Here is an 8,600-nt window from a genome sequence, read left to right on the forward strand (position 1 = left end):
TGTTTAGGTATTAGTTAAATCTAAAACTGTTTTAAAAAGTGGTATTAGATTGACACAGTTTTCTTGCTATTTTTATCCAAAATGGTTCCTTGTAATCCTTATCCAGCGTCTTCTTATCTTTCAACAAAAGTGTGTATACATATAGTTTTATTTCTATTGATCAAACTTCTGAACTTTTAGATTGAAACGGTGTGTGTACTTTAATCCCACTCTTTGTAATGTTTTTAATGCCTTCATTTGGGCTCCGTGATTCCCAAATCCAACAGTGTGAAACATTATTTTGTGTGTATATATTCAATTTAAACTTTTTATTTGTTTATAGTGCTGTTATTTAGCTTAATTGTACCTTAGTGTTTAACATTTTGACAACTTTTCGTTTTGTGAAGGATTTTTAATTTTAGCAACAAAAGGTGTTGTTTTAGGTTGGAAAAAGATCCAAAAAATCTCAAAAACCAACATAGCAAAACAACAATGACCACAGTGCAGTGCCCCAATAGCCACAAATAACTAAACTGAAAAGACTCTTCTTAAATACTAAATACAAAGAACCATAAAAGACAGGTACCTGTGCTACACTACAGGGAGAAGCACAGGAGAGTGGGCGTGACCCTCCACAGCCTGACCTGCACAGAAACCAAAAGAATGATAAAACAGAAACAGACTGTCACACTTGTGCCAAGCCCAACAATTAAACTAGGATAACTTGAAATCCCATTTTAATCTTGTTTTCTATACCCTCCATCATCAGAAAAATGCCACAAGAACAAGTTAAAAACACAATTTTTATTAGAATGGGTCTTTAATCTAGAAAAATGACTAGGAATACATTGTTTTTCCTCAGAGTTGGACAGATTATTGAATTTTTCTCCATCAAATATTACATATTGTTTTTTTATCTAAATATCAAAAATAACCTTAAATATCATTTTCAGATCAAAAGAAGTAACATTTATTTTGTGTTTCTGTTGGTATAAAAATGAAAAATAACAGAGAAAGCTGCATTACTGGCTCTCTGATGGAAGTAAAGCAGTTATATATTAAATGGGTTGAAGAATGGAAGAGTAGATGGTTTAGTTTTTGCATTAAAACAGTTTGAGAGCTACCTTTGACATTGTTTTTATTGCCTCTCTTCTTTGTGTGCAGTAGGATTTGGATCGTTTGTAAAATGTCAGTACCTTGTTGGTTTCGTTAACATGCAGACTCAACTGTTTCTGTCATAACCAACTATAAACATTTTTTTAAAAATCCATAATCTTACACTTGATTAAAACATTAGCTAAGCATTTGCTTTGATGCATTCAGCTTCATTCACATGCGGTCTGGAAGCAGCCTCGCATTATCAGGTCCTCCATCTCTGAGCAGGAAGCGGGTCGGTTCAACTTCAGTGCAGCGGGAGAGGATCAGGTTGGAACCTCAGAAAGATGAAATCACTTTCAGTCTGTAGAAAAACAAGCTCAGTTCCGAGACAGGAGAGCGTTTCTTATTAATTCAGGAGCTTTTATGTGTGACTGCAGTCACGCTAACCTTCTGACTGTTTGAAGTAATTCTCTATCAAAATGTCTCACAAATGAACACTTTCCAGGAAGCAGTTTTTCTATTTAAAGAATGAATAAATAGCTGATATTAATGTGGTTTCTTCCTCTTTTAATGAAAATTGTCGTTTTAAGATGTTCTTTTTTCTGATGATGGAGAACATATTTTAAGAAAATTAAGCTTAAAATTGCATTTCTAAGTATTTATTTATTTAAATTGTTGGGAATCAGGAGCATCTGCTAATACTACTCCAGTGATGCACCAGTAATAAAGGTTGGGGTTGTGAGGGGCTGTAAGCTAGTGAGAGAGAGTGTAAACAGCTGGATGATGGGAAATGAAGGCAGACTTACTCTATACCAATAATCCCACCTTCAACTCAGAAGTGAATTTCTCATGAACTCCTGCTGCCCTGCAGAAACTATGTCCTAAAAAACGACACAGGTTTTTTTTTTATTTTTGACTAACAGTATAATCATAATTAAAAGGCCACTGGAAACGATTTTGCAATAGATCAAAAGATGATGGAGTGGGGCTTTAAGTTATGCTTTTAACACAAGTGCAGTGATATTTTAACCAGAAACGCACAATTTCTTAGAAGTATTTAACAGCTGAAGTAATTGAATCATAAAATCAAGACAAAAATGGGTGCCAGTATAATAAAAATAGGTTTTTTACTATATGCGTTTTTTTTTGTCATAAGAGTTAGGATGCATTTTATTGTATATTTTACAATGTATGTGTTGACTTTGACCATTAATGGGCATGTCCTGTGGTCAATATACTGAATAAAAAAATGAAATATCATTTCTGTATGCTACAGGATCTTTTTACATATGGCAGGTCAGTGAAAAATCTGCATGTTTGTCTGCAGCAAAAAACCACCAGCATGAGTACCATGAAGCACAGACACCCAGGAGATTGCAGTAATCAGTCCAGAATTTATTCTGTCCCAGAAACCCAGAAAAGAAATAAAGTTGCTCATTTAAAATTTGATTTCTTTAACACCCTGCATTCTTAGTGCTGCCTAATGACTTCTAAAAGCTTTTTGTCCTTTTTTGTCCTTTGAAAACTGCATTATCTAGGGTTGTGTGAACTTTTCAGTCAGTTTTAGGGGTTTGAACTTTTAGAGAAATATGACTGGGTAGCTAGTTGGACTGGTTTATGGCAAGATTTTTTTTTTATCCAAAAAATAAACAATTTATCTTAATATATTTTGATAAATGCCAGACTTTTGACTGCCTATGAGGCCTGTGTTAAAACAAAATTTAAATTCTAGCAATAATTTTTCCTATTATGTGCAGCTAGTCCTTACAAAAATAGTATGTGGACAGAATGCTAAGAGCTGAGACAAAAGACAGGAAGTTACATTGTTTATAAGACTGAAAGATTCATGTGAGAGTTTTTTTACTTTACTATCCTTTGAGTGAATGAGTGTCAGTCAGTGTCCCCTCTGTTTCTTGTCTCTCCAGTCACACTGAACATGCAGGCAAACACTCACTGGTTCAGAAGCAGCGTGTTTGTTCCAGGAAGGGCTGATGGCTTTCTGGCTCTAACTGTGTTAGATCACTATCATTTCACTTTCCCAGCTGATAGATTTCTATCAAACTCGGAAGCCTTGTATCTGTGAATGTGCGAGAGAATCAACTCACAAATTTATAAATAAGAAGTATGAAGGTTTTTTTCTTCTAAAAAAAATTAACTTTTTGTACAAGGAGTTTCCGATTGAGCTGTACATACTAGAATATTTTCCTGGGCATTAGTTGCTTTTGAGTATAAGTAGCAGGAGCCAAAAAATGCATAGTTAAGAAAAAGAAAAAATATTATTTAGAAGTCATTTCAGAGAATAAGTTGCTCTTTTGGGAGAAAATAGCTCTACTTATTGCTGCATTCAAACCGAACACAATTCACACATAGAATTGTGTTCGGTTCTGCTGCCTCTTTTGACGCACATAAAATTTGATGCCCAAGAATGTGTTCGTAAACTTAGACTCTCCCTCGCATGTGGGAGGAGCTACCATCAAGTTTTCAGCCTCACCACTACACATGGAAGCTTTGACTCTTTATCTTATTTATAATCCACAGAAGATGTGGATGATGTTGCGAGATCAGCTTTATTTGTTTTGAAGAGCTCTATAAGATCATCTGTAAACACAACTCAATATCTGGGTTCATGAGATCATTCAGTCCTTTTTTTTTTTTTTTTTAACGGCAATCTTTACCTTACTAAGTCTGAATGACGGCTCTTTCAGCAGTACTTCCATATCTCTGTAACCCAGCTAGATGTCTTGCTGCCTCATATTAGTCTGAAGAAAGAAAACATTTAAACAGGTATTATACGGTAATTTCTTGATGCAAACAAAAAAAATAGCATAAAGTTCAGGAGGAGAATGATCACATTTTCTTCCATGTTTGTTTGGATGGCACTTCTTCCTCTGTGTTGTTGTCTGTATCAAATACTGATATACTCACCTACAGTGCCCTCTAGTAGTTGTTAGCAGGAAACAACCGCTAAAGGGGAACCAGTTGTTGGTGGGAAACTTAATTATATGAACTAATATTTTTAAAATCACATAGAAGACCTATATTTGCACCTGAGTACTAGTCGCACCCCTTGCCAAACTATGAAGAAAAAAATGCTAAAAATGCAATACTATATATTCATTCATTCATTTTCCTGACCGCTTTGTCCCTTTCGGGGTCGCGGGGGTGCTGGAGCCTAACCCGGCTGCTGATGGGCGAAGGCGGGGTACACCCTGGACAGGTCGCCAGTCTGTCGCAGGGCCTCAATCACACATTCACTCTCACAGACACACCTAGGGACAATTTAGAGTCACCAATTAACCTATGAAGCATGTTTTTGGACGGTGGGAGGAAGCCGGAGTCCCCGGTGGAAACCCACGCATGCACGGGGAGAACATGCAAACTCCACACAGAAAGGTCCCAAATCCCCCAGGCGGGATTTGAAGCAGGGCCTTCTTGCTGTGAGGCAAGAGCGCTAACCACTGCGCCACCGCGCAGCCCGCAATACTATATAATATATGCAAAATATGGTAATTGCTAGAATTCTGGGTTCTTTAGAAATAAAATGAGAAAAATAGTTTCCTTCGTGTGATTTTCCTTAACAAGTGAAATCTCTAAACGTACAGCATGTTGGTCACACGCTGTCCTACTATGTTCAGTTAAATGCTGGCATGTTATCCTGCTGAGCTGCTACTCCACTTTCTTGTGGGAAAGCGTATCTTCCTTCTCTTTTTTTCCCATAAACTCACCACCCTCGTTGCCTCTGCTCTGAAAGTGAGGAGATAAGAGGAAAATCTGATTATGCAATGTCCCTCAAAGATATCAGGACAAAATTAAAGGAACACAAACCTCTCCTCTATCTGGTGTTGATCTCCATGAAGGACACGCAATTCTTCAGATGATGCTTTGTACTTCAATTGGAATGGGGACCGTCCTGTTGACTCAGAAGAATAAGAATAATTGCATACAGAATGTTAACTATTTAAACAATTAATTTAGTCATGTTTAGGTTATCTGAAGTTCTCAGCAAGGTTAATAGGAATTTGTGTCTACATCTGAAAGAAGCAAATAGAAGCACTGATATATGCTTGTTGAAATAAACACTACATGATTTGTTCAACCCCCCAAAAAAGATAAATTCATCTAAAAGCAGTCATAATCTACTGTTATTGTTTTCCTTTTATCAACATTTTTGAATAAAAACTGGAGATGGTGCCAGTGCTTAAATAGAATAATAATAATGCAGAATTTCTCTGTGAAAATGTATCAGATTTTTATTTATTTATTTTTAAGGTAGTTAAAATCAGGTTATTAATGCATTTTCAAACATAATGTAAACTAAAAAAAACTTTGTCCTTTGAAAAAAAAATATAAAGTTCTGAAAATCCTTTAAAATGTGTTATATTGCCAAAATTTGCCACTGGGGTGTTCAGCAGATGAACTCAAAAACAGGAAATCAGAGAGAAAAGTTTGTATATTCAAATAAATGAAACTGAAAAGAAAAAGTTTTGCTCAAGGAAGGGCAGAGTAACAAGAAAAATGAACACTTAGCTAAAGCAGAACAGAAATGTACTCACAGAACCAGAATAAACCATTAAAACAAGCTAAGAACAAGAAGAGACTTGTTGCTAACAACAGAAAAGGGGAAACATTTGGCTAACGCTTAAAGCAGCAGATAATTAAACTATCAAAGGCAGCTGTGCTACATTGAACTCAAGTGTAAACAATTAGCACCAAATGTCAGTATATACAAAAGGGGAAATGCAGTAAAACTAACTAAATGCTAATTCTGTTAGCCCAATAAGATAAAACCACAGACCTTGACAAAATATTTATTGCTTTGATATTATTTCTGCATCTTTTTGGAGGGGGCGGATTGAAAAAAAATGATGCTGTTTTACTCAGTAATATAGAAAGATCACAGCTGTATAACTTAAAGACCCAATTCAATAAAAACTGTGCTTTTGGTGTTTTTAACATTTTTTTGCAGCATTTTTTTCACGATAGAGGACATACAGTATTTAAAGAAAATTAAGATTAAAATTGTTTGTAATTATTTCTTTGTTAAAACTGTGGTAAATCAGGAGAAATGAAAAAAATGCAGTTATTTGTAAAAGCTAGCACTTTCTAAGAATACCTATAAGATATTGTATTGATAAGCGGTATCAATAATAGGAGTAGTATCGATAAAATTTTAACGACACCCATTCCTAGCTGTAAGCTGGCGGGAGAGAGTGTAAACTAAAGGTAGATGGAATACCTGTGTATATTGGCAAGGGTTTAGCGATACGATACATATCATGATACGCGAGTCATGATACAATAGTAACAGACAATATTTAACTTTTTTTTTAATTATGGCTTAATAATTATCTGAATATTAATACATTTTTCACAAAAGTACAATGGGGGCCAATTTTAAAATAGATTAAAAGATGATAGAAATTTTATTTTAAATACATTCTCAAATACAGGTTAAAGTTAATGATAATCTATATTGTTGAGATTCTTGTGTTAAAAAAAAAACACTCTTCAAAATGTTTACTTTTTTCACAGAACAAAGATATAATTGAGTGTTTAACCATCACTTTTTTATGATTGTTTTGGCATTTGGCAGAACCAATAACACAAAACAAAAAACATAAAAAAATGGTGGGAAGAAAATCAGCTGTCTGAGAACATTCAAGTTGATGTCCTGGTTGGTTGACAGATACCCCAAGCCCACCCACTACTGATTACCTAAACCGGGTAAATTAGGTTTCCAAAAAAACGGGACACTGAGCTTCCAGGAATGTGATTGAACACCCATGAAAAAAAAAAAAAAAACTTCCCAAACTTGAAAAACCCTTAATTATGAATCATCAAATCCAATCTAAGTGGCACAAACTGTATGTTGCAATCTCCATCATGGTCTGGGTCACATGTGTGTTTCTATCAGAGGTATTAGCATTTACTCAGAAACATTAACAGCTGTATGCTACCACACCTGGAATTTACAAAAGGTTGAAAGGAACCAGCTGACTTAAAAACAAGAATATTGATGATCTTATAGAAATAGTGTGTGGCCAAAAAGACATTGTTTGTCTTTTAAAACAATGTTGAAATATGTTTTAAGAAATAAGTAAACACTAAAAATGTGGGAAGAACTTGATTGTTTGTTTCCTTGAAGTGAATGGAAGCAGGCTTTTGTGTGCAATAAGCCACCTATTGGTTAACTGATGAACCGTTCTGGCTTCACATGAAGTGTACTTGAGTGGCAACTCTGCTGTGTCAGAAGGAGGAGCTAAGGTGGCAGCAGGTGAAGCACTCACCTGTTATTTCACTGCAAACATGCGAGAACAGTTTAAACCGAACATAAAATCTTCCTAAAGCGGTCATTTAAGTTTGTGCTTAAATCAAAGCCTATAAGTGTAAAAAATAATAATTAATATATTATATGCCAAGACAAACCAGCAGAGATAAAAATGTCTGGATGAGCTGACTGTCTGTCTATCTGCAGTTCCAACCACTAAACTCTTTGGCAAAAGGTTCCCCGCAGTTTCTTTAAAAAACTAACTTTATGTGATTTGAATCAAATTGTGGGAAAGAAACGTCCAAAACTCTTCAAATCTCCTTTTTTTCTATAAATGGTTTCCTGTGGGGCTGGGGACTTAACTTGGAATGACTGTTTCCGAGCGGCAAATGAAACTTCCCAAATTGAAGCCATACGGCCTACTGAGATGACTGATGAAGTACAAGCAGTGCATTTGGACTGATCTAAACTTGATGCCAACGTGTCAGATGAGATTAATGCATTAATGAAGATTGTAAATTAACAAAATGTTGAGAGAGGAGTAAAAAATTGGTTTGAATAGTTTAGTCAAATCTCACAACATAATTAATAGTTGCTTTATCTAAAGAAACAATTTGTCCATCTAATGTCTCCCCAATAATGACTGATAATAACTGATGTTGGTGCATGAACTTTGCTTCATGAACATGTCTGTGTAACATGATTCACTAATATTTCTTATGTTTAGTTAGTGCTTAAAAGATTTGCATATTTTTTTCAATTCAGGGAACTTTTCTTTCACACATTTTGTTCTAAAAAGTCTAGACAAACAAATAAACAAAAACTGGATGCCACAGAGCTGGCTAAAGGTGAAAATCCTTGTGTTTCTGAGGCCGGGTCATGATTACTGCAACCTTACCTACTGTGTTAGAAGAAGTCATTCCAGTGCATCACTGTTTGGAGGGAACCTGTTTCATTCTGCGTGTCCTTAACCCAAAATACACAATCTGATCCAGGCTGTTCTCCTATCAAATGAATGAAAGTGGAGAGTTAATGTTAAATGATTGTACAAATCCTCTAAAAAGCAGTGCATTTGTTTGATTACAAGCATCAAAGCAGAAAGTTAAGCTGAACTCTAATTTATGCCAATGAATCCACAGCAGCAGTGGTATTATGGAAAGACAAAGCTATCTCCTGTGGTTCTTTGGTTGCACTACCACTTTAAAGACCCACTCCAAATTGTGTGTTTGTGTGTGTGTGTGGGGGGGGGGGGGGT

General features: G+C 35.5%; 1 protein-coding gene and 1 long non-coding RNA gene across 2 annotated transcripts in view; one reads left to right on the plus strand and one right to left on the minus strand.

Annotated features, from left to right (window-relative positions):
* The window catches only part of si:dkey-247m21.3 (5-hydroxytryptamine receptor 4), a 61,904-nt gene that overhangs the window by 50,944 nt on the left and 2,360 nt on the right, over window positions 1-8,600 (plus strand). The window lies entirely within an intron of this gene.
* Window positions 3,515-4,964, minus strand: LOC118599437. Its single transcript, XR_004948784.1, has 3 exons — window positions 4,903-4,964; window positions 4,803-4,821; window positions 3,515-3,836 (listed from the first exon to the last, which is right to left on the minus strand). It is a non-coding gene; the product is annotated as an uncharacterized LOC118599437 (long non-coding RNA).

The sequence above is a fragment of the Oryzias melastigma genome, linkage group LG12 (assembly GCF_002922805.2).
Source record: "Oryzias melastigma strain HK-1 linkage group LG12, ASM292280v2, whole genome shotgun sequence".
Classification (NCBI taxonomy): domain Eukaryota; kingdom Metazoa; phylum Chordata; class Actinopteri; order Beloniformes; family Adrianichthyidae; genus Oryzias; species Oryzias melastigma.